The sequence below is a fragment of the Chrysemys picta genome, chromosome 13 (assembly GCF_011386835.1).
Source record: "Chrysemys picta bellii isolate R12L10 chromosome 13, ASM1138683v2, whole genome shotgun sequence".
Taxonomy (NCBI): domain Eukaryota; kingdom Metazoa; phylum Chordata; order Testudines; family Emydidae; genus Chrysemys; species Chrysemys picta.
The window spans coordinates 54,407,758-54,434,222 of NC_088803.1; the positions used below are offsets into that span (position 1 = coordinate 54,407,758).

Here is a 26,465-nt window from a genome sequence, read left to right on the forward strand (position 1 = left end):
GTCCAAAATCTTATCAAATATATTTTAGCTGTTCTTTAAAAATCAGCTTTGAGGTAAAAATCTTTTGTAGCATAACAACAGTAGCTATTACAGTTATCTCAGCAGGTGTCTACTCGAAGGACAGTCATGAAATTAAAAATATATATAACATTTTCCAAGAAAGAAGCCCCTAGCATCCCCTGTTGTTTCAATAAAGTCTAGGAGATAGCAGTCACGACAAAATTAACTCAACAAATCTGCACTCTAAAGAAGAGACAAGTAAAGGATAATTATTGGATCCTCTGCCTTTCTTTTATTGAGTATTCAGATAATTCTCCAGCTGTGAAGGCAAAACACAGTCATTCTATGAGTATTGACATATACTTGTGAGCATGATACAGTTATTGGAAAGCTTGACAAGTGATGCTAATAAATAAGACATACAGAGTTGCAAAATAAATAAAGTACATAAAGAGGTAAGAGCCGGCCCTCGGTGTACAGACAGGAGCATAAACCTGGCATACGTACGAACCTCAGACAACATTCACTTTTGTATTCAAAGTGACATTATGTTTTGTTGCTCTAACTTCCCTTGTCTCCCCTTTTGTTGCTTTTGTTCCTGTTGAATGATATTATCTGCCTAAAATGATGTTTTTCCTTTCACTGTGTAATAATACTTTGGGCATATAGTTCACCCAAAGATCTCACCGTGGTTTACACACAGAGATTACCTTACAGAGGGGCTGTGAGATTTAATTAGGTAAGTATTGACCCATATCCTGCAGAGACTTACACACTTGGACATTAAAGGGAAGTGTGTGAAGTCCAGCACATGGGTAAATCTTTGCAGACCCCGAGCCTTCCTACACCCATCTTGCAGGTGGGGAAAGTGAGGCAGAGAGAGGTTGTTACTAATTCATAAACTGCAAATAGCAGCTCTACTAATAGTTTGCATTTAGACAGCGCTTGCCAGCTCCCAAGTACTTTACAGACACTATTTCATCCTTGCAGAAACCCCTGAGAGAAAGGTGGGTAAGTAGCATCATTCTGATTTTACAGATTGGGAAACTGAGGAAGAAAAGGGAGGCCACAGCAGGAGTCAGTCTCAGAGACTGGATTAGGACCCAGGCTTTTTTTGGGGCCCAAACCCCACCTCTTTGTAGACCCTCTGTCGCCGAGAGATTCTGCTTGTCTCCCATCAGCTTTCCAAAATAACCAGGGGGCTTCCTTGCTTTTGCTTTTATTGTCTTGCCATTGGTTCCCTAATACTAAGGTCTCTGAAGTGTGCTGGGAAGAATGGAAAGGCAGAGGGTGAAACCATGAAGCACAGGACAATGCAAGTGTCAGTGAAGCAACTGTCATCTGTTACTAGAGCCGCTCTTGGACATGTTCCCATCTCACACTCTGCCTGGCCAAATAAGGCTCCAAAACAACCTTATTGCTGTCTGCAAAACTGAATTCTGTCCCAGCTGCCGCAGGGCAGGATTCAATAACGCAGTGTTTTTATCCAATAAAGGGAGCTGGAGCATGGGGACAAAATATCAAATTAAAAACAAATACAGAAACAAAACGGAGTCAAAAGAAACGCCAGGGGAATGTAGGGCTGGAGGAAGCAATGTGCCCTGGGTCCTGGGATCAGAACTGGAGCCTGGTCTGGATGCCAGCAGAGAGCAGCCAAATGCACTGAGAAGTAGAAGCATTTTTCATGCTTGAGGGAAGGAGTGTTGATTCATGGGCTCATGACTGAGAGCGTCCAAAGGAGCACAACCATGGACCAATCCATCCTTGGTACAAATCCCCTAAAGACAATGGGGTTACTCCAGAAATTATATTGGCCCCACTTCTGTAACAAGTAGGTTAGCTGCTGGAAGAAAGGCAGAGTGTCTAGTAGTTAGACCAGAGGACTGGGAGCCAGGAGACCTGGGTTCTATTCCTACCTCTCACTGGTTTGCTGTGTGGCCTTGGACATATCACCTAACCTCTCTGAGCGTCAGATTTCCTCATCTGTAAAATGGAGATAATGCTATGTACCCACCTGTATGGAAGCGCTTTGAAATCCTCAGCTGAAAGGTGTGGTAGAAATGCCAAGTACAATTCAACTAAAGGCTTGGGGGAGCAGGGCCTCTGCTGTCTACCCCTGAAAACGCAGTGAGTCAGGAGCTCTCTGCATAGCCTAAAACAATGTCTCTCCGTGGGGGATGGGTGTGGTTTGCTTGCAAAGAGAAGCTGCTTCCCCAGACAGAGGGAAATGCCAAGTCTCTCCAGGGACTCGGCATTCATACACCTCCCGGCCTGGCACCAACCCCTGATCCTGCAAGTGGCTCCCACAGGCAGAGCTCCGTGCCCATGCAGAGCAGCTTGCAGGGTGAGGGCCTTGATTTGTCACCAGCAGCTAAACAGCAGAGTCAGGGGCACACAAACAGGGCCAGAGCCAGAGGGATGAAAAACAGCTCCTGCCATTCAGGCTCCAAGGTCTCCCCGGGGAAGGAATGAAAGGAACTACGATGAGTTCTCTTGGAGGTGAGAGACTGAACAGCGCTGCTGTTACAGCCGCAGCATAAACCGGATAGCGCCTGTGAGCAGGCGCATGGCAAGCCCAGAGCTCCTCAGCCGTAGAAGGGACCTGCCTGCTGGTCCAGCGCTGGCTCTTCTCTGGCCAGAGAGCAGGAATAGTGTCAGACGTTTTGCAAAGCAGACACACGCCCTGCCGGCCGGGGACTAGGCTGAGCCCACCCCTCACTTTCCTTGTGAAAGTTTACAGGCAGGTCTGCAGAGATGAAGACTCGAGGGGCGATGCGGTGGCCCCTATGGAAGTCAATGGGAGTTTTGCCATGACCTCAGTGGGGCCAGGACTGCACCCAAAGATTGCAGCCTTGGTGGCAGGCAGGGCTGTCCCAGCCAGCCAGCAGACAGTGGGACAGTGAGCCTTGTGGGGGTGAGGGGAGCCCCAACATGCAATGGCTGTTCTGCCTATTCCACCAGCGAATGTCACTTATTTACGTTAGGGCATCCCACAGCTACCAAGGAAACACGGAAAGGTGCTGGCGACTCGCACTCCCTCCCCCCCATGGCTCTTCCCAGAAACTCATTTTTCACCTGCAAAGTAGCTCAGCAAGCGAACGAAGCCGAGCTGGGACGTGCATTCAGCCCCGACTTTCGGTCGTCCATCACCCAGCCGACAAGAGCTTGCTTCCCACAGATAAAGTTATGACAAGCGTCTCCAGCCCATTCTCTCAGCTGTTGCATCCCCGTTTCCATCATCTCAGACATTATAAGCAATCAGCTGAGCAGGGCCTCTGACAACACATCAGGAGTGTCAAGACTGCAGCTCTGGGAGGCAGAAGTGAAGGGGAAAGGCTTCATCCTGGTACCCATAAACACAGAGCAGACCATTCAGCGTAGCGGCTGCAGGCTTGGTGCCTTTCACAGCTTGCCAAAACTGTGGTTGGCTTTTGCTGCGCTCTGCCTTGAAACATCTGGTCCCAAAGACTCCCCTGCAGACACTCCTCTCCCCTCACTTCAGCACTATAGGGCCAGGCTGAGGACTGCATGAGACCTCGCAGGGTCCTAGAGGCTGGGCTGCAGCCAGAGCCCGAAGGGCCACACTGCAATTAAACAGCCCAGCGAACCCCAGTGAGCTGGCACAGGCCAGCCGCGGGGGTCGAACTGCAGTGTAGACACACCCTTTGTTCTGGTTTTTTGCACTAACCTTTTACTGAATAAGGTTCTCTGTGAATCACAGAGCTCTTGTTGCTTCCGCCAGCAGCACTGGGACAGTGCGGGCTCCTCCCGGAGGCGGTGCAGAAATGCAGCGTCTGCAATAGATATACGGGACTGATTCTCCCTGCCCTGCCCCTCACATTGTCATTCACCCTGTGCGAAGTGAGTGCAATATGCTACCAAGTCCAAACAGTTCAGAACAAAGCTGCACCACTGGGCTGTCTGCACGCTGCTGTCAATCAGCGCTGAGATACCTTTGAGGCTCTCTTTCACCTACCCACTGTCAGATGTCGCTTCCTCCCCGTTCTAGGGACACTGTCATTCCTCTAGTAGCAGAAGACGATCTAGGTCAGCACATGCTGTGATACCTTGGCCACTGAGTCCTAGCAGGGCTTGCACTGGAAGAGAGCAGCAGTGACTCTGGGGAGGGCCCTGGGCTGGGAGTCAGGAGACCTGACTTCTAGTCCTGGCTCTGCCACTGACTTGCTGTGTGACCTTGGGAAAGTCACTTCCCCTCTCTGGGCCTCTGTCTCCCCTCCCACCTGCTGTCTGCTTAGATTGTGAGCTCCTCAGGGCAGGGCTGGCTCTCACTAGTGGTCATGCAGCGCCTGGCACAGTGCGCTCCCTAGTCTCAACTGGGGCCTCTAGCTGCTGCCATAACACTGACAGTGAGTTAACAGCAATAACAAATACAGTCCTGAAAACCCAGGGGAAGCGTTGGCAGTGCACCCCACCCAAGGAGACACCGTGTAGCCATTAAACTGCCAGCAGGACATTTTCCATGTAAATTGTTCCACCAGGACACTAGAAAGAGTGACTGAAAGTGAGGAGTGTTTGACAGACGTTTTCTATTCCCTTTTATGTTTAAATTATTTATCATTTCCTCTCCCTCTGCCGAGTTCTCGCTTTCATTTCGGTTGTACACAGCAGCTCTCAGACGCCTGTGCGCGTTAGTGCAGCTGTTGTATACGGGGAGCGGAAGGGCCGTCTAGTGATTAGACTGACATGGGAGCAGAGAGTCAAAGGGTTGGACTTGTGTTGGTAGCAGCCTCGGAGCTATCCACTGCCTCTATTCCCTGATATTCCTCATTCCCCCTTCCCCTGGCAACGCTCAGCAACTGCGTTTTTGCAATGGATAGAGGGAGAAAAAAGGAAAATTACCATTAAGGACAACAGAGTCCAGGGCATGAGACAGGCACAGTAAACACCCGTCCCCAAGCAGCTGTCAGCACAAAGTAGGCGGAGTGGAGGGGGTGCTTTCAAAGCCATCCCCTTCCACTGGGAGGAATGTGCCCGGAGAAGGGGATTCAGCCATGTCTGAGCCAGATTGTGAAGATTACAAGAGGAGGCAGCTGGATCCATTATTAATGAGAATGAGCCAGCGAGAGGGAGGGGGGATGGAAACAGGACAGGCGAGCACAGGCATTTCCCAGCCAGTCAGAGCTCTAGATGAGAGAGGAAATTGTGTGGGTTAGAGGTGCAGAGACAGCCCCATTCCTGGGTGGCAGGATCAGACACACACAAGCTAATGCCTGGGCTCCTGACTCCCAGGGGAGCGGCACCCACTTCAGGGCCAAAGGCTGGTTGCTGCAGTGAAGCTAGAGCGGTAACCATCACTCAGCTTCCTTCCCTGAAGCAGACCCTAAGGCCCAAGACTGCGAGGGCGGATCCTGCTCGGGGCCGTCCCATGCGACACAGAGAGGCTGGTGGTTCAGAGATGGCCCCTGCTTTGGAACAATTTCTTAAAAGGAAAAAACAAACAAACCGCGATCATGATGATTTCCCATCAGTGCAACAGAAGCACCGCTAAAAAACCAACCGTTTTTCTCTTCAGCCCTGCTGCCCCACAGGGAGGTGCATCACGCTGCTGGCAGGGGGCGAGGGGGACGCCCCGGGCGGGAGCCACAAAAAGATGAATGCACAGAGGAGGAGAATCCCTTTTTAAATTTTATTCCTAGTTCACTTTTCAATCCAGATGCCTCAAGATCTAATTCCGAATAAATAATTGTACTGAGTAACCCAGGTCCCCCGGTGATTAACTAAACACACTGAGCTCACTGAAATTGAATTAGTGGTGTGCACTCAGCCGTTATTACCCTCCCCACATCATGAATATTAATAAGGGGTTATTAAGAAATGTAAATGATGCCTCAGGGGGTTGGGAGTAAAGGGGGATTGCAGGGAGTTGTGGGTTGATATGACAAACCATTAGGAAAACAGCCTGATTGAAGCCACTTTTGAATTTTATGTCAGATCTTGCTCTTTCCCGGGTGCGGTAATGTTTCCGGATGCGTTCGTTTTTATTAAAATGAGAAAAAGGGAACAAGTTATAATTGGAATGTAAAATTAGCATTTGCAAAGCAGTAAATCTGCAGCAACTAAGAAATGTTTTGATGGAGTGCGGCAGTGGGGCGGGAGGGGGGGCTGGGCTGGGGAGTCTCTCTCCCGCTAGGTCTCTGTCTGCTTCAGAAGCGCTCTCAGTATGTTTTTCCGACCAGGCAAAAGCAACATACACAATTTTTCTTGAGTGAGAAGTGCTGCACAGTGGAGAAAAATCCAGTTTCCAGCAAGATGGTCTCTGTGCACACCCCATCCTGCTGCACTCTCTTCCACAGAGAATCTCAAATCACTTTGCAAACAGGAGTCAATCAAGGCTCCCAACAGCCTCTCCCAGAGGGAGGTGCAGGCATTAGTGTCCCTGTTTTGGAGAGGAACAAGCAGGCTGAGAAGCTGAGTGGTTGGCATACCTCTAGCCAGGCAGGAATAGGAGACAGGAGCCCTGCCTCCCCAGTCCCCTTTCGACCCCTGCACCACGCTAACTTGCCCTTTCACTGAAGGGCACTTTTAGGCCAAAACGTTTGAAAGTGGCCACTCATTTTGCCTGTTTGCCAGTGCCCAGTGCAAGCTGCTTTGGATTTCTCCAACTGGGCACCCAAAATTCGAAGTCACTTAGGCCACAACCAACATGCTCCGTTCTGCTGCGCCCGCACTGAGCTCTCCCTCCTCCCGGGAACCCTGAGAGCAGTGGACAGGGACTGCTGGCCTGACTCCCCTGTCACTGCCACCAGCCCCCCACTTCAGTCACTCCTGGATCTCATCCACCACCGTCCCCACAGGAACAGAGCCACCAGGCCCCAGGCAACACCCCGACCTCAGTGCAGTAGTGCCCCATACAGATGTCCCACTGTCCAGGGGCTGCCTTTGGGGGTGACTCTCACAGATGGGAGAGGTTCTGCTCCCAGGGACCCTCCTAACCCCAGGGAGCAGCTTCTGCCATAGGTAGAAGGGAATTCAGTCCTGCACTGAGCCCTGTGCAGTCCTACCCTGGACATCCCCCTGGGCCTGGCTTCCATGGGGCTGAGAAGGGAGTTAACATCTTGTGTCCGACCTCCCCTGAACTGCTCTCAAACTACGCCAGCCCCGTCTGCGAGAGATCACACCTGCCTAAAGGCTGGCGCGACTGAATCAAGGTTCACAGCCCAGCCCCTTGGGCCCGCTGCTGTCTCTGTAAGAGTGAATTTACCGCTGGTGACAGGTGTTGGCTTGGCTGGCTCGGGGGCATCAGCTACAAACAAAACCCTCTGCTCGCCTGCAAAGCTGGGCTGGCTCCATTCCCATTAGCCCCTCTGCGTCCTGAGCCCTGACTTTTAGGGAGGAAAGGCAGCTTATTCCCTCCTTGGTCGCTGTGCCGAGACTGCCAGCAAAGGGGTCGGGCAGTTCTAGACATGGGGTGGAGACCTTCCCAGATCAAGGCCACCAGTGGATGTTATGTTGCCCCCATGGCTGGGAGTCCTTGGGGCCTAAAAGCTGCAACGTCCCAGCTCAGTTCCATCTAGGAACAATAGTGGAAAGCAGGAGTCACTGAGGACCAGCTGCTCAACACCTTTGGAAACCTGCCCTCTCCAACAGGTGCCTAAGTGGGCCCTGAGCTCTTTGGCCGGGTCGCTATAACTGACTTCCTCTGAACCTCCTGGCAAGCTGGGGAATTATTTGCTAGCCAGAAAGGGCTCTGCCTTTGGGTAGGAGCCAGCAGCTGCATTCTCCCTGTCAGCTCCATCCCGTTCCTCCTTATAGTTCAGCATGGCTGGCCACGAAAGAGTGAATGTGATCAAACTCATGCATTTTAACAGGTTTCTGCAAGCTACTCCCCGCTCCATGGAATAAAAGCTGACAGGTGCAGTTGAGTTAATCAGAGTGGATAATAGAGGGAAAGAAAGAAATCTCAGACCAAATTGCTGCAGAAAAAAAAAAAAAGAAGAAATCATGAGACTGAGCTCAAAAGTATCCAATTAATTTGTGAGGAAACTTAAAGGACCAGCACCCTCCTGGCTGAAAACCCAGCACCGGCAAGAGAGTTTACGCTCAGGCGCAAGAAGAAAGAGCGGAATAGCCGTGGTCAGAGCCCAGATGCAATGAGATTTGGCTGGCTCCTTTGCTGGCTAAAGGGGCCACACCCGAATCGGGGGGTTTGAGGATCTAATCCCAGCAGCCCACCTCTTCCCCCACGCACCAAGCCACCCCCAAGTCAGAGGCCATTACTAGGAACACAAGCTGAAAACGCAGCAGCACAAACTGTCTCTGTCTCCGCCTTCCACCACGGCTTTGGGGTTTCACCTACACCTATAACCTGCCGTGCAGAACCCAACCTCCCCTTCCCCTTCCCCCCGCCAGCCACTCTTCTAGCCCTCCCTGGGCACCTCTGCGAGAAGAGAGGAAGTTAACCCTTCATCACCAGAGAGCGCCCCTGCTGCACCTGTCACATCCACTTCTTTTGGGCACAGGCTGGTCCAAAGCGAAGCGTGCACAATGGCTGTAGAAGCCAAAGCAAACCCTTCCAACATGACGGTTGTTACGGTGGCAGCTCCCAGCCCCTCCTCCTGTGGTATGACCAGGTCTAAACCACCCAGGCCCTTATCTCAGTTGTATCCGACCCTACTGCCTGTCCGAAAGGGGAGTGGGTTTCTAGGGGGTCTGACTACTTCCAGCCCTGCCCCACCTCCTGTGCATAGAAGAGCATCAGGGTCTGACTAGAGCCAAGTGAACTACTGGTGTAAAATCCCAATCCGTGGGAGACGCCCCTAGCTCGGGGCTTCCTTACAGACTTGACACCTGCCCAGGTGCACTGGACAGTTCGTTAGCGTCGTGAGCCCAGTGACAAAATGATCCAACCTGGACTCGGTTCCCCACTTTCCACTGGAACCAGCAGTTTCACAAGGGCTGGGTGCAAAACCAGATGAAACTCACCCTGTTTGAGCTTCACTTTGAGCGTTTAGGGTTCATTTGATCTCAGAACTTGGGACGGTCCCAAGTCACGACATCCCAGGCTGGGCTGAGCTTCCCCACAGTTCAGGGCGGCTGGTTCTGGGGGTGAGGGGCCAACCTGGAGGGCAGCACGAACTCACCGACAGTCTGAGAGTGAAGCACAGCCAGCCGAATCCGGCGCTCAGCGACCCCAGGTAAAGCCAGAGTCTCTCTCTGCTTGTAGACAAAGGTGCTCTGGACTCACTAGCGTAACCAAGCAGAGAACCAGGCCCTAGGCTGGGTAAGCTGCATAGAGAGAAACCAAAGGAAACATTCATACAACCACTGCAAACCCAAACTGCTGGTCCCCCCAGGCCCAGCCAGAGCCAGCACCTCGGGGTCAGGGCACTAGGAAAGAGCAGCTTCTCTCAAGCGGCTCGGGGCCGACTGGTTCTCCCAGCCTCTGCCCCGCCAGGCCCGCAGGGACAGGAGGTTTACAGAGCCCTGCATGTGTTGTCCCTTTTCTGCCCCGACCCCGTGCTCCTGCCCTCGGCCCAGCACACATCCTGGGGCTTTCCCAGAGGAGAATTTGTTTTTGGAAGATCAAATGTGAGTCGTCCAGTAAATGCCGGCTACAGGCAGGCCTTTGGAAACCCAGCCTCTCGGGCACTGGGGAAAGGAGAGGCGTCCCTCCAGGCCGGGACGGGGTCTGCTGGCAGAACGGTATGGAGCACACATTGGGACGAGCAAGGCAAGCAGACTACAGGGTAATCCCTGCTTCTCACAGCTGGGCTACAGGGACGCACTTAGTGGCCTCGGAGGAGTCTCGGGTTTGCAGTTCTATTAAAATAACAGACGAGTCTTTCTCTCTGTGGCTATCAATGGCCTATCCATAATGAGCACTAAACCCATCACTTAAATGTCTTTTAGGAGGCTGGGCTATCAGACAAGTTAAAAAATGTGCATTTAATGTAGTCAAGCCCCATTACAGCGGCCGATGGAAATCTGCTGGCATTATTGCAGTTTTATCACTGATAAATCAGACGGCCCAGGAAGGCAAATGCATATTGGAGTTTGTTAGTATTCAGGTCTCTGCGCACTGATAGCTTCATAACTCCAGACTCGCCTCTTAATTGCACCCGTAAGTGTTGAAATTACTGAAGGGTAAAATGCAAATACGCTGTAACCTTTCCGGAGTTCACCCCCAGAACCGCCACACGGGGCTCTGCAGAGAGAGGGTTTCATTTTTTCCCTCTTTTATAATTGCTAATAGAGCTGTGAGGTGATACCACTGCAAGGCCCTCATTACGGGAGAGAACAAACCCTCTGTTATTGCATGTGATGCCACAAAAAGGGAAGGAGAAAAACAGCGAAGGGCGTGTTCCTTAATCCTCTAGGCAGGGCTGACTGGGCCGTGAAAGCTGCTACCCCAGTCTGGCCGGAGCCTGATCTGGCTTCGGGGGACACGGCGCACAACCCAGCTCTGAGAATCCTGCCACAGAGGGTGGAGAGGCCAGGACCCTGCCTGAGCACACGGGCCTTGGGGTCCAATCTGCAAAAGCATCAAAGTGATTTAGGAGTCCAAGTCCCATTTCCAAAATTAACTAAGACCTGGTTTACACGAAGTCGGTTTAATTATGTAGGTCGGGTGTGAAAAATCCACACCCTGAGTTCATCAGTGAAGCTGACCTAAGTCCCCACGCAGACAGCGCTCACTATCGCCTCTTGGGGAGGTGGAGTACCTGTGCTGATGGGAGATCCCGCTTATCGGCATAGGCAGTGTCTACACTGAAGCACTGCAGCAGCGCAGCTGTTGCGTTCTAGGTGTGGACAAGCCCTAAGACACTTAGGAGCCTAAATCTCACTGAAAGTCAATGGGAATTAGACTGCTACGGTCTGGTCTACACTAGACTGTCCAAACCAGACAGTCTCTACGCAAAAGAATAAATGGACACAAATCAGACATCAAGAATTATAACATTCAAAAACCAGTCGGAGAACACTTCAACCTCCCTGGTCACTCGATTACAGACCTCAAAGTCGCAATACTCCAACAACAAAACTTCAAAACCAGACTCCAACGAGAAACTGCAGAATTGGAATTAATTTGCAAACTGGACACCATTAAATTAGGCTTGAATAAAGACTGGGAGTGGATGGGTCATTACACAAAATAAAACCTATTTCCCCATGCTAATTTTTTCCCCTACAGTTACTCACACCTTCTTGTCAACTGTTGGAAATGGGCCATCCTGATTATCACTACAAAAGTTTTTTTTTTCTCCTGCTGATAATAGCCCACCTTAACTGATTACTCTCCTTAGAGTTGGTATGGCAACACCCATTTTTTCATGTCCTCTGTGTATATATATCTTCCTACTGTATCTTCCACTGCATGCATCCAAGGAAGTGGGTTTTATCCCACAAAAGCTTATGCTCAAATAAACTGGTTAGTCTCTAAGGTGCCACAAGTAGTCCTGTTCTTTTTGCTGGTATAACTACGTCGCTCAGGGTTGTCTGAGAGACAGTTATACCGATTTCACCTCCCATGTAGACAGCGCTATGCTCCCCCACCCCGGACATAGCTCTCTCCCGTCGGCTTGGAGCATCTTGACTGGTGCAGATGTGCCAATGCAGCGTTTTAAGTGTAGACCTGCCCTGAGTCTCTCGAGCCTTGTCCACCTGAGAAGTTTTTTTCGGGGTACCCTAAGGTGCAGTCGAGTTATCCTGATATCATGCTGCATTTGCTAGAAGGGGGCCTTTTTCAGCTTAGCGTCTGTCACTTGGGAGGCCGGTGGGCTGAAAAAAGCCATTCATACACGGGAACAAGAGCGGTGGTGTATTAATTTAGATGGGCTACACGGGCCAATCACTGTCCAGCATTAAGCAAAGTCCCGGGTTTGGAATACGGAGACCTCAGCCTGCTCAGCACCGTGGCAAACACCCCAGTAAAACTCCTTTTAACCTTTTATTAAAGCTACAGAAGAGAAGGGAAAACAGTTGAAGCCTTTGAAACGTAAAGCATTAAATAAGGCTTTTGTTTTAACCCCATCCCTTGGTCCCTGTCCCTGTAGCTGCGGAGGGTTTTAGAAGGAAACCGCTTGTCTGACCATCTTTAGCTGGTATCAGCGACGGCAGTAACTGTCCTTTGGGGAACAGAGCAGTGAGTTGAGATGGGCTGGGGCTGCTGCTGTTAAAGTCTGATCCCGTTTCATCCCAGGCATGGTTGGGATCCAATTAGAGCCGGCAGAGGTGGCGATGTCCTCTGGGTCCCTCTCTCCAGCCCGGGCTGGTCAGGACACCTCTCAGGAGCAGGACAAGGGAGGCCTCGGGTCCCAGCAGATGCCATGATGGTGAATCTTGCTCCAGTGGTCAACTTTCTCCCCAAAGTCTTTTTCTGTAAGGGCCCCCGAAGGCCATGCTGGGGGGAAACAGCCCAGCCCCTCAGGGATTTGTCCACCAGTTAGTTTCCAACCCACAGTTTGGTTCATTGATTCCTGGATCCGCTTTTCTTATTTACCAGGCATGATCCTAACACCGTCCCTGCGTTCGAGCAGGAGGCCTTTTCATCTGGACTAACTCCGTCCGTCTCCCTTTTCCCACCAGTGTCGGTTGCGGTGACATCTGAGGAACGTTCATGCGCTTTTCACAGTTGAGCCCACAGGGTAAATTTGGAGGCCCAGTTCTCAGCGGTGTCGTGGGGGGTTTCACGGGAGTAACTAGATCGCTGTAACCGGTAACACTTTCCCAGGCAGACCAGGCTACTGTTGAAAACATTCCCTGGATTTCATACGACCAGCTCCAGAGCCAAGGGTGCACTGGCACGGCCCAGGGAAGTGCAGTGACACGCACTGGTGACACCCCCACACACACTAAACAATGTTTTGCCTTAAACAGCTGCTATGAAGTGTCCCCAAGTGTGACAGTGTTTGACCGGCTCTGCTAGGCAGGGGGTGTGTGCTGGTCCCTGCCTTCGAGGGCGGGGTGTGGAAGGCAGATGGGTTGTAACATTAAAACAACAGATGGCAGCACTAAGAAGGCTGCTCCGAGCACAGCCATCCTGGTAGTGATGCCACCCCGCGCTCTCTCAACGGGCATCCTGGAACCTGCAAATCACTGGCAAGGAAGATGGGGAGTGAGGTGTTTCTCCTGTGCATGCCCAGCTCCGTCACTGCCAGCTGGACCCGCTACACCCAGATCTCAGCCCCGCCCTGGTACCGCGCCTACAGGGCTAGATCAGGCATCCAGCTTGACTAACGCAGAGGACTGGGGCTTGCAGCAGTGTCAGAGAGCTCGGTTCTTCCCCCATCACCTGGTGCAGCACCGGCGCAGGTTCTAGTGAAGAAAAAGCCCCTCGTGCCTACGGGATGCACCCAGTTATAGCCCAAAATACAGAACCCACTGGGAGGAAGCCTAGGTCCTGCTGCAGGAGAGGCTTAAAGGGATCAGCCCCTCCTGGATGCCAGCGCAGGGGCTGGGGCAGAAGGACAGAGGGCCCTCATGCTCCAGCTGTTCTCAGCTGACAGAATCGGCCACAGGGGCTCTTGCATCTGGGGTGCCTATCAGGGCCCTGTACTGGGAGCAAGGCCAGCCCCTTGCTCCCGCTCAGCCTTCCTGTGCTGGGTTCAGCCCTGGCATGCCCAGCCCCCGAGGCCAGTCCGGGAGATCCCCGGTGGTTTACATCCTGCAGCCCGTGCCCGCTGCCTGGCCCCAGAGAGGACGGGGTGTGAGGTGACAGGCTAAAGGAGCAATTAAAGCAACACCGCCCTAGTGTACGTTTGAAGAGGCTGGTTGTGACTCAGGAGCAAGTCTCTGCGCCCCCCCTTTCCCCTTGGGCTGAGGGTTTCGGTGTGTTCTTCCTGCCAGCTTCAGTGTCACATCTTCAGAGGAAGGTCAGTTCCCAGCCAGAGAGCAGCAGGTCACTGCACAGCAATTACTGGGAGGGGGCAGGAATGCCCGCCCAAGGCTGATGCCCGCTGCAGCCCCAGCTGACCCCGCAATGGGTAATGTGCCAGTTTGCCCCCCGCCCTCCAGCCTGACCCCCGGCTCAGGCGGGGAGGGAGCCAGCGGTGAAATTAAGGTTAATGAGATTTTTATGAACCTGCAGTTCCAGGCTGGGAAAGGAGAGAGGATTGGAATCCTGGCTAATTAAAGGGAGCTGACCTGTGAAATCCGCGTGCCCAGTGCAGGCGGGCTGGAAAGTGTCAGCAAAGAACGGGCGGGAGGGCGAGGAGCAGAGCGAACAAGGGGGAGGGGAGGGGAGAGCGCACAGGGGAAGGGAAAGCGAGAGAGGCTGAGAGAGGGAGAGGAGGGAAGAGAAGAGCCATGAGGGGGGCAGGGAAAAGGAGGGAACAGCAGAACAGCCATGGGGGTCCGTGGCGCTCCCCCCGCTGCAGAGCAGGTTCCTGCCCGTGGCAGCCCAGGTGTTGATGCAAACAGAAAGGGCATCGCAGCATCTCCCCAGGACTGGCTGGCGGGGGGACGCCAGCTCGGGGCACAACGAAGCGCTGCCCAGGAACGCAGGGTGGCAGATAGGGATGGGAAATCCCCCGCTGTGCTGGTAACAAGGCCCCCTGGACACCACCCCCAGCTATGCCTGCCCCACACTGTCCTGCCCAGTGCTCCAGGAGATTTCACGCTGGGGGAGCCCCAGGCCGTGCTGCACCAGGAGCGCTGAGCGTCAGCACGCTGGGTTGCATGGGGCTGGGCCCCCGCAGTAGCATTGTCTGAGCCCAGCCCCCCACCCGTCCGCCCCCCTTGGCGCTCACCAGGCTGCTGTGAGGGGATCCAGCTGCTGGGGTCTGACCTGAGCCCAGGCCCCGCCCAGCTTGGGGGCTCCAAGCTCTTGGGGTGCAGTTCTGTGTAGCACCCCCTCCTGAGAGCTGAGACCTCACGGTCCAATGCTGAGCCCCAGGCAATCCCACAGCTTAAACACCCCCACTCCCCGAACCCCAGCCACGACGGGGCTCTGGTCACAGGTCAACTCTTCGAGAGCACGGGGGAGGCACAACACATCGCACTTAGTCAGACTTCGCACAGGATCCTAACCGCCATTGCTCTGTGCCTAATAGCACAAGAAACAGATCTGCACGAAAATATAAACCCTTCCCCCATTCCCTGCCTCGGCTTCTGTACCCCCTGGAGCAATCTTTGGGCTGGTCTCCGGGTCCGCCGGGGATGTCCAGGCCTCCTGCTACAGCTCCCAGCTTGACTTCTGAACCCTGCAGCCTCGCTCGCTCCCTAGGCCCGCTTGTCTTGTCCTTGGTTGGTCCCACAGCTAAGTTTACAGCTGTCCTGTGTTAATTGCATTGTGCTGGGAGCTGCACGCACCTAGAACAGCACAATGGTCCCTGCCACAGTCGGAGGAAGGGCTGTGATCCCTCCGGTCTCAGGGCACGAGCCGACCCTGAGCCAACAGGGAGAGACGGCCCCGCTGGGCAGTTGACACCCTAAGGAGATATTTGGGGGTTCTTTCACCTTCCTCTAAGACCGCTGACTCTGGCAACTCTCAGAGCGCAGGCCCGGGCGGAGACCGCCTGCCAGTCGTCTGAGAGGATGGTGCGTTTACATGGGTTTGCTCAAGCAACCAACCCACTTTAATCCTCCCAGCTCCGTCCTTCCTCCAGGACCATGCAGTCCGTGCCCCCGGCACCTGGCTATAGTGCAGACTGCCATGGTCTGGGGACCCTGCCCCTCCACCAGGGGCTGAGTGACACAGAACCGAACCAAAGAGGGCCCAGCACAAAGGGAGTCTGGGGACGAATCTGGAGAGAGGCATCTGGAGGAAGTGGGGTTTCGATGCTGCCCGTTCTCATGGGCAGTTTGGTTCCCTGACGCCGCTGCTCTGAAGTGGGGCCTTATTTAGAACTCTCCTTCCCTGATTTAAATTCCACAAAGAGTGACAATCAAAATTAAAGATTTCTCCAGAAAGCCAGCCTGGGGGGAAATCATTGGCGAGGCCACTGGAGAGTTCCCAACAGTGACTTTTAAATTAAAGGGGAAAAGAATTTCTTTAATTTGGTTGTGTACTTGGGATGCAGCTCACTGGGCACGTTATTAACCAGCTCTGCAAATGCTCCTGGAATTCACTCGCTCTCCAAAGTACCAATTGGTCTAGTAGGCAGTTTCCCCCAATGTTCTGAAGATGGTTTTGCTAAGGGAAAGGGTTGAAATTACAGCCCTATTCTGGCACCTTCCTGCATATGGGGTGTGTGTGTGTGTGTGTGTGTGTGTCCGCATGTTCTAGGCCACCTGTACCAGCAGCTGCCCATGTGCAGAGAGTACAGATGGCACAGGCCAGGGAATGAGCTCTCAGCCCAGACAGGAGCACCACAGCTGGGGGAGGTTTGTATTCAGATCTGAACTCTCTGTCGATTTCAGCCCCATGTGTTCAGATGTGCACACAGTACATACATGTAGATATGTTTGCATGCCTGCACCGGTGCACACAGAGGACAGGCGTGTTGTTAGTGCTTGCGTGTGAGCAGCAGGCCGGGGGGAACCAGATAACGAAGCGTGTCCCCCCACAAAGCTCATTTCCCCAGGTCACGGGCAGCCTGGCTCCATTGGAGAGACTGAGAAGCCCCCTCAGCTATGGGGATGCAAGCGGGTGCCCTTTGGCCACAGCGCCCAGGAACTGGGAATTCAGTGTCAGTGTCCTCCCCAGGGCTCTCCCACTCACTGCCCAGCCCCCGTCCCCCTTCAGCGCTCTACTTTCCCCTCCCAACACCACGCCCTGCTCTGCTCAGCCCCTCTCTGCACTGGCGCCCCGGAGTGGGTCAGAAAGGGAGCAGCCGGGGTGGAAGGAGAACTCCCCCCTCCTTTCCCTGCCTGCCCCCCCACCCTGGGCCTCCAGAGCTCTTTGAACTGGTCTGTCGCTTCTCATCCCTTTGATGTGCTCCTGGCTCTGTCTGGCGAGGAGTAAAAATCTTCCTTTGCAAATGAAAGAGCTGACAGGCGGCAGGTTAAAGAGAACAGAGCTCCAGGGAGGCTGGGCCTGTGTGCAGTGGGAGGCATCCCACAGCTGCCTCTCCGCGGGGGGAGGTTCAGCTGCTTGGGGGGTGAGTAAAGGGCCCTGGGTCACCGGTTCAGTTCTAGCCCAGTTCCAGAGGTCTTGTGAGACAATGGCTTGTCTCAGTCTGACCAGGCATCTGTGCCCCAGTTGGCACCAGTAGAGAGGCCAAGGGCTGAGCGAGCCACAGACGCAGAAGAGGCGTCTGTCCGGCGGAGGGGACGTAGGGGCAGGACAGTGTGGCATGGGGAGCCCAGGCCATGTCTGTCTGTGGAGAAACACAGGGCTGCCCAATGGGCACCTTGCACCAACCAGCAGAGTATCTGCATCTGCTTCCACAAATGAACGGCCCGTATTGGCCTGAGTGCCCTCAGCCCAGCGCTGGAGTCCTGCAGGAGCCTCTCGGCTGGGGCAGAGCAGGAACAGCGACTGGGAGACCAGCCGTGAGAGCCACTCGAGGGACTTTGATCCAAGGACAGGGGGCAAAGGATGGCACTGCGAGAGGAGACACGAGGCGGGGGACACCAAAGGTGGAGCTGGCTCTGCTATTCAACTCTCTCATAATACAACAACAAAGCAGCCGATCTGAAACTCTAGAAAGGAAAGAATCTTTTGTACAATGCATGATTAACCTGTGGAACTCACTGCCCCTTGATAGCATTGAGGCCAAAAGCTTAGCAGGGCTCAGCACAGGATTAGGCTGTTATATGGCAGAGACAATCTGGTATATAGCACAGGGGATCCAATTTCCCCCACTTCCAGGCACAGACGACCACAAATTGATACCTGCTGACGGGGGGGGGGGGGGGGGCAATTTAAACTCCCCTCCCCCCAACAACTTGAGTCACACCGTCCCAGGCACACCCCCCTTACTCTCCTCAGCCCCTTCCTGCAGCTCCCAGCTGTTTGCTGCTGCCTCTCCCCACGGCTGCAGCTTGCCAGCTTCAGGAGCTGCCGCACAGGGAGGGGGCCTGGCTGGCAAACCCTGGCAGAAATTTTGGGGGGGGGCACATGACCCTGCGTGATCTGAGATGACATGTCCTCAAATGGGGAGTGTCTGTGTCACCTTCAGTAAGAATGCTTTGCTGATCCAGGTTTGTTTTCACCCCCACTGTTCTTCCAGGGAGTTCTACCCCCGTCCCCTCCGTCTCCGTGGGCAATAAGCTTCCCAGACTGAACGGGCTCCAGCGTGAAGCTGGGGGTTCTCAGGACTGTCCCGCGCTGGGCCCCAGCCATTTAGAAACCCACTTGGAACCGGGTGCAAACCCTTGCTCTGGACACACACAATTCAGATGGTGAGCGCCCTACTTCCAGTTACCTTAAACGGGTTATTTACCAACCTAAGTGAAATCGGCTACCGGGCCCTCCCAACCCACACCCGGGGGCCACCCACGTCTGCCACAGACATCACAACAGGGTGAATCATAACCCAGCCCCTGATTTGGTGGACGGCCACGTGCAGAGAAACCCTCGGTCCTCATGTCACGACGCCTGTGAATATTTTCGGGGAGGGGCTGCCCCCAAACTCCCCTCTCACTTCCAGCAGAAGAGACAGCCCCTCTCCCAAGATGTGTCCTGGCAAAATCCTTGGAGCCTGATTCGCCAACCTTCCGTCCCTGCCCCGAGCGCAGCTCTGGAGAGCGCAAACATGGCTTCACGCCGCCTGCTCTTCCGAGGCTGTGCAGGCCCTGCCCAGGCCCTGGTGCAAGTCAGAGCTGCTCCAGGCTGCCCAGAGCCCCCTGCCACTTCGTTCGAGTGGGCGCTCGAACACGAGCTGAGGGAAGGAATCAAAGAGCGTGACAAGGAATTTTCACTGCTTGAGCCCCAGTGGTCACTGCAAGGCGATAGAGCGTCAGACCCCTCACCCCATGGTAACAGCAAGTTGCATTAGCTGTCAGCATGGGGCAGAGGGTCTCCCCCCGTCCCCCCCGCACTGCACACACCCGAAAGGAGCTCAAAGGGTGTCTTTCTTCTCTCAGAGGCAGCACTGGTAAGGGACATTGCTGTTAGAGTCTGGCCCAGTCGTAAATCAGAGATCCCCGCTGCTCTTGGCCATTAAAGCCCCCACAGGACTTTTCATGAAAAGGGGGGGTTAATCCCGCAGCCTCGGCCAAATTCCAGCTCAAGTCATCCCCGAGCTCCTGTTGCCGTCTGATGCCCGCCCTCCTGGGTAGAGCGCTTGGAGGCCTGCTGGTGAGAAGCCCCACTGCACGGGGAGCGCTGGCGGCTGGTGCTGTTGGCACTGCCCCTTTAGCACCCTGATCCCCGCGCCCTGCACAGCGAGGCCAGGCCCTGCAGGGGACGCCCAGGCCAAGTCCTGCCCTGCGGGAAGCGCCCCTGGGCCCAGCCCCGTGCTGCGCAGCTCGCTCGTCTCCCCAAATGAGCTCAGAGCTGACAATTCTTCTTCTTCTTCCCCCCTTTTAAGATGAAGCAATGAAATTATTTTTCTACTTGAGCAGTTTTCAATTTAGATTAAGAAAAATCTGTGCTCGGTTAGCGGCGTTGCAGTAAATCACAAGCAAGCGGCACTCGGCGCCTGACAGCCCGATCGCTTATCGGATGCAAACCTTTTTTCAAGTTGACAGGCTCCGAGTGTGACATTGAACGCGGGCAAAGGGCTGGGAGAGGCTCAAAGCAGGCGCCGCAGCCGAGACAAATGGCGGAACCAACCGGGAGGAGACTGACCTGTGCCGGCGCTGTGCAGGGGATGAGGGCTAGTGCTGAGGGTCAGGGGGCCCAGACCGTGCAGCGGACGCCTGAGCTCAGTGGGATCCATCCCTGGAGGCCAATGGCAGCTGCGTCAGGCCTTTAGTTGCAGGCTGCCCGTCTCCCAAAGCTCAGAGCCAGACGCCACAAGCAGCCCCAGACACCAGCTCCCAACATCTTGCCACACGAGTCAGGCCCCTGTGTCGCCAGCCGCGTCCCTCTGGCCCCCAGGAAGCAGGAGGGGTTTGAGAAATAACAGATGTCAAGACTGTTTCTTTACCATCTGGTCTCTGAGCCACAGGCCACGCTCAGGTCACGTTTTCAGGCTTTTCTTTGCAGCCACAAGGGCTAAAAAGGTAGAGTCAGATTCCCAGGCCAGACGGGACCATTGTGATCATCTAGCCTGACCTCCTGCACAGCACAGGCCAGACACCTGCCCCAAATAACTCCTAGAGCAGATCTGTTACTAAAACAGCCAAGCTTGAGTTAGAAACGGTTAATGATGGAGAATCCACCAGGACCCTGGGTAAATTGTTCGAACGGTTAATTACTCTCACTGTTAAAAATTATGCCTTGTCTCCAAGTCTGGATTTGTCTCATTGCAATCCAGCCGTTGGATTAGGTTCGGACTTTCTCTGCTAGACTGAAGAGCCCTATTAAATATTTGTTCCCCCTGTGGGGTACCTGTAGGCTCTGAGCAAGTCACCCCTTAAACTTCTCTTTGTAAAGCTAAATGGATTGAGCTCCCTGAGTCTATCACTACAAGGCAGGTTTCTAATCCTTTAATCATTCTCATGGCTCTTCGCTGAACCATCACCAATTTATCAACCTCCTTCATAGAATCATAGAATATCAGGGTTGGAAGAGACCTCAGGAGGTATCTAGTCCAACCCCCCTTCAAAACAGGACCAATCCCCAACTAAATCATCCCAGCCAGGGCTTTGTCAAGCCGGGCCTTAAAAACCTCTAAGGAAGGAGATTCCACCACCTCCCTAGGTAACCCATTCCAGTGCTTCACCACCCTCCTAGTGAAATAATGTTTCCTAATATCCAACCTAGACCTCCCCTACTGCAACTTGAGACCATTGCTCCTTGTTCTGTCATCTGCCACCACTGAGAACAGCCGAGCTCCATCCTCTTTGGAACCCCCCTTCAGGTAGTTGAAGGCTGCTATCAAATCCCCCCTCACTCTTCTCTTCTGCAGACTAAATAACCCCAGTTCCCTCAGCCTCTCCTCATAAGTCATGTGCTCCAGACCCCTAATCATTTTCATTGCCCTCCGCTGGACTCTCTCCAATTTGTTCACATCCTTTCTGTAGTGGGGGGCCCAAAACTGGACACAATACTCCAGGTGTGGCCTCACCAGTGCCGAATAGAGGGGAATAATCACTTCCCTCGATCTGCTGGCAATGCCCCTACTAATGTAGCCCAATATGCCGTTGGCCTTCTTGGCAACGAGGGCACACTGCTGACTCATATCCAGCTTCTTGTCCACTGTAATCCCCAGGTCCTTTTCTGCAGAACTGCTGCTTAGCCAGTCGCTCCCCAGCCTGTAGCAGTACATGGGATTCTTCCGTCCTAAATGCAGGACTCTGCACTTGTCCTTGTTGAACCTCATCAGATTTCTTTTGGCCCAATCCTCCACTTTGTCTAGGTCACTCTGGACTCTATCCCTACCCTCCAGCGTATCTACCACTCCCCGAGCTTAGTTTCATCTGCGAACTTGCTGAGGGTGCAATTCATCCCATCATCCAGATCATTAATGAAGATGTTGAATAAAACTGGCCCCAAGTTCGGAATTGTGAACAAGAACTGGACACAGGATTCCAGCAGCAGGCGTCCTGATGCCGAATACAGAGGTAAAATATCCTCTCTGCTCCTACTCCAAAGTCCTGTTCATGAAGCCCAGGATCGCATTGGCTCTTTTGACCACAGCGTGGCACCAGGCACTCATGTTCAGCTGATTACCCACCCTCACCCCCACATTTTTTCCAGCCTCACTGCTTCCCAGGTTAGAGCCCCCCACCCCCTATCTCTGGCCGCCAGTCTTTGGTCCTAGATGCATACGTTTACATTTCACCTTATTGAAACTCACCTTGTTTGCTTGTGCCCTGCTTATCAAGCCACCCAGATGCTCTGAATCAGGGACCTGGCCTCTGCATTATTTATCACTTCCCCTCTGGGTGTTCTCTGCAAACCTTGGGGGGGGGGGGGGAGTTTGTTTTCTTCCAGATCACTGATAAAATGTTAACTAGCATGGGGCTAAGAGTGGATCCCTGCGGGGCCCCACTGGGAACACGGCCGCTCCAGGACGACTCCCCAGGTATGGATATGCTCTGAAATCCTAGCTCCTTACTGAAGCCATGCAGCTGAGACTGGAGGGTGAGGCCATGCCAGGCCCTCAGGGCAGGGGAGAAGGTGCAAGGAGCCCCTCAGTCAGCCCATATAAGGTGCAGTCCCATGCTTGGGGCGAGCTGGGCCGTTCACTGTGTGCAGCGGGGTAGGGAGGGCTGCGGAGGGACCTGACTGGCAGCAGCACAGAGAATTGGGCAGCTGGTACCCCATTCCCCAGCATCACTGTCAGAGCAGGGCCGGGCCGGCCAGGGCCAAGCGGGGTGTGGGGGGAGGGGTGGCAGGAGGGCCATTTGGCCTGAGCCTCAAGCTCAAAGGGGGCCTCAAATGCAGACACCTGTTAATTTTTTGGCAGTTGATAAGTTTTGCAACTTATTTTTATGCGCATCCCTATCGGACCGAAAAGTGACCCACTCTCTCAGCTCAGAGCTGCAAATTTAAGCAAATAAGAGATGTGATTTGGTAAGACACATAATTTCTTTGTTAACTGATATAGATTTTGTCATATTAAAGAGTTAAAAATGTTCATAAATATTAATAAAAATATATCGGTTCTGATGGCACAAGATTAGACCATGTGTTGTCATTTGTTATGTTCATTATGCCTAGGGGCCTCGAAAGCTGGAAGTGGCCCGGGCCTCTCTGGAGCTGTGAGAGGGCCTGGGGCCGGCCAGGTGCAGTCTAGCCAGGGAAGCGGGTGCTCACTCACGTGGGCAGGAGGGGAATCCAGTTCTTTTCAAGCACAAATCCAGGTTCCAGGGCTTAAGCGGGAGATGGGAGGCCTGTCGGGGAGTTGGCAAGTGGACAGCTGGGGGCACAGGTCAGGAAAGATGGCTGCTGGGGAGCCCGGGTCAGAGTCTGCTCCTTGCAGCCCAGAGGATGTCCAGGGCTGGTGTCACGCCCTGGCCCTGCCATGCAGAGAGCACCAGGGGGGCCGAGCTGGGCGTGCAGCATGCATGGCTAGTCCCAGACTCCCTCCGGCAGGGACCCCGTGGGAATACAGAGTGTGGGAGGGAATTCAGTGACGTGGACTCCTGTCCCCAAGAGCCGGGCTGCGCCCCGCCAGCTCGCTGCCCCAGACCTGGGCCGGACTCCCACCAGCCGCCAGGAGCCACCCTTTCCAGTGACTATTAATAATACCTCATGCTCCACCTTTCCCAAGCGCCGCCCAGCCATTAACCCCCGGTCCCTGGGCAGCCTCCCCGGCACCCAGCCCTGCTTGGCAGACGAGGAGCCAGGGCCCAGGGGTCTGCCCCCTGCCCACAGCCGCAGCCGACGGGAGTGCTAGGGCCAAGGATGACGGGGCCAGGATGCGAACCCACGAGCCCCACCCCAACGTCGGGTCCCATTAGTGCCGGATCTTGGCAGGCAGGCGGCACCCAGAGGCCCCAGGCCGGTGGGCTGATGCCAGCAAGCGCCTCCCCTTGCAGGCAGGGTGGACACCAGCCCAGGCAGCGCCCGGGTGAGGCCGGGGCAGAGCCTTGCACGGCAGGGGAACGTTTTGTCGCCCGTTGCTTTCGCTCAGTTCTCGCTCCAGCAGGCCAGCGAAGCTGTCAGCGTCTGCACCTCGCTCAGCCATTTAACCTTGGGGGAAGACACACATTTGTGCCGGATAACACGCATCAGATGGTGGCACCCAGAGGCTCCTGCAGCTGCGGCGGCTGATGGATGGGGTACACGGGCCTCGCCTGACCTGTGCTTGTACGTTATCTGCATTGCCGCAGGAGGCTTTTCATCACACCGACAGCCGGGATCACACAGCTGGCAGCAGCTCGGCGCCGGGGCTGGCGGGCGGGGGGAAAAGGGCACTGCGAGATGGGACCAATGGGCAGAGGTGGGGCGCAGAGTGGGGGGGCAGAGGAGCGCCTGCCTCTCCCTGGAGCAGACTTGGAAGGGAGCAAATCGCAGGGAGTTCCCTCCTTCCACACGTGCTCCCCCTCCCCAGCAAAGCGATCACAGCACAACACGGGAGAACACGCTCCCCACCCCCCACCTTGTCCCCCGGCCACGGCGTTGGCCTGTCTCCTGCAGCCGGGCTGATGTCAGCGAACTCCCTGCAGGCGACGCAGGGCCCGTCCTTGGCACTGAGCTGGCGGGGGCTGCGAGGGGAGAGGGAGGAGCTGGCGCAAAAGGCCTCAAGCCACATGGTAGCTCCAGTACCCTCCAAACTGGGCCCGACCCCCGTGATCCCGAGGGAGCCCCGGCCCCGCTCAATCAGCCTCTGGCCACCTTGCAAGCTGCGTGCCAGGGCCACCGTCCCGGCCTGCCAAACGGGGGCTGCCGTGCGTGGCCAAGGCAGGGCTGGGCCAGCGCCCAAGCCCAGGCCGTAAACCCTGGCCAGCAACGGATCCAGATTCAGCCTCCACAGGGCTGGCCCATCTCCTGAGCGAAGAGACGGGGAGTGGGGGGCGGGGGAGGGCCCGATGACCAGAGTCACGCCTGGCGTAACTCTGAATGTGCAAGTGGTAACCGAGTGCTCCCCTGAGCTCCACAGGGTGCGCCGGACGGTGTCTGCCAGGAGATCCGAGCCGGGATCGTCCTGGGACCAGCAGCACAGCGCTCCGGCCCACTCGCAGCTCCTGTGGTACTAACATGACCTGCAGGAATCGCTCACCATCAGCAAGTGTTTCATGGTACCAGGAACAGATCGGCACCTGCCAACCTCGCTGGCACCTCCCTTTCCAGGTCTCTCCCCAAAGCTCCGGCCAGGCTGGCTGCTGGGGTGCAAGGCCATAAGGATGGTGCAGTCAGGTGAAGCGTGTGAGCAACACAAACCCAGGGTGCGCAGCGTTCAGGGTATTGCAGAGACACCTCTTCCCCCCGGTCCTGAGCTCTGCGCACCAAGGTCACAAGCGGCTCGTGACCGTGACAGATGCCCGAAGGCATTGTGCACAGATATTAGGAGAGCACAGCACAGCAGCCCCAGACCTCCTTAGCTCACACAAGTGCCCCCCACGCCCCCTCAGTGGGAGTGCAGTCCTTGCTGAGCATGGGGCAGATGTCAGGCCTCCCTGGGAGCGGTCGGGAGTTGCTAGCAGGCTGCGGTCCCTGATTTCAGCACATTTTTCAATGGAGCAATGATGAAAGGAGCCAGTCTCTGTCCCCAGCTCAGCCACACACAGGCACAAGGGGATTGTTCGGCCCCCATGGCCTGTGGAGGCCTTGGCCTCCCTGCGGAGAACGCCAAGGAGCTTGTGGAGGTACTGGGGACTCAGGGGATGGGGACCAGCCAGAGACACACTGGCTCCTGTGAAACAGGGCCCTGCCCAGCCGTCGGACCCCCGTGATGTTCAGGCACCGGCCTCTGGTGCCGATCTGAGCCAGCCGCCGGGAGGGGACGGGTTCCCTCACCCACGTGCCTGGCTTCCCCTATCCTGCCTTTTTCCATGGGCCAGCCCCCGGTGATGTAAACCAGCGAAGCTCCATGGAAGTCAGTCAGTCTCCACCTCCGCTGGCGTGAGCCGGATCTGGCCCGTGCCGCTCTCTCACAAAGGGCTTGGTTCAGCCGAGCACCGCGATGCGGGAGCTGGAGGCCTGGCCACTGGACTCGTACTGAGGGCGTAGCCAGGGGCGGCAGGAGCCTTCGAGCCGGTGGGACTCGGCCCTTCCTCCTCCTCGTTAGGCAGCGAGAGCGTTTTCATTACACGCCGAGTCCCTCGTTACCATGCTCACCTTCCAAGCGTTTACAAGCTCTCCTTTCCAATCGCGGCTGGCCCCAGGAGCAAAGGCTGGGAAATAAATGAGTCTGTTTATGAAGCCCATAATGTAGCCAGCAAAACAAGTCACTCAGCGCAGCCACGCTGCTCCTGTAATGGGATATTATTTATGTTGTTTCCCTTCTGGCGCAGGAGAGATTACAAAGCAGGACAGGCCGCGGTTCCCCTCCACTCTCCTCTGCTGTCGCCACGTCACGCTGGAGCAGGCCTGGCTGCTAACGCGCCCATCGCTCCCATCTCCCACCGGCGTGCTGCCTGTGAGATGAGCGGGACGTTCTCAGATCAGCCTGAAGTGACAAGAATCCGCTGCCCAGCCCAGGGGAGCGGCATGGGGGGCCCAGGGCTGAGTAAGCGTGAAAAGCGAGCTCTCCCCTGTATGCAATGCTAAGTGGTCTGTCCTGGGCGGGCGGGCGATCCTCTGGCAGGGTGCTGGAGGGGGTGTAGGGGTGAATGAGCCCAGAGACAAGGCTCCCTGGCCCGTGGTGGAACCAGAAGATAATCCAGGAGTGAGACGAAATTCCCCATCTGGCCCCGAGAGCGAGGTTCCAAAGCTCCTCCGGCACCACCTGGCCACTGTGCACCGGAGCCGGACTCAGCTGGCCCCAGGAGGGTCACCCCAGCGTGAGGGGGATTCTGATATAGGGGCTTTCCCCACCCAGCCTACCTGCTGCCCGCATAGCATGGGGGTGGCTGGAGCAAGGAAGTGGGGGCCAGGACTCCCCTTTGCCACGCCAGCCCCG

The 26,465-nt window shown here is 55.2% G+C and overlaps 1 long non-coding RNA gene across 1 annotated transcript in view; it reads right to left on the reverse strand.

The window, feature by feature from the left end:
- Positions 1–7: 7 nt before the first annotated feature.
- The window catches only part of LOC135975386 (uncharacterized), a 38,217-nt gene continuing 11,759 nt past the window's right edge, over positions 8–26,465 (reverse strand). The window contains exons 2-4 of the long non-coding RNA XR_010592413.1: positions 9,102–9,246; positions 3,689–3,794; positions 8–3,343 (exon numbers count right to left, since the gene is read on the reverse strand). This is a non-coding gene — a long non-coding RNA (uncharacterized LOC135975386). The remainder of the gene's footprint in view (positions 3,344–3,688; positions 3,795–9,101; positions 9,247–26,465) is intronic.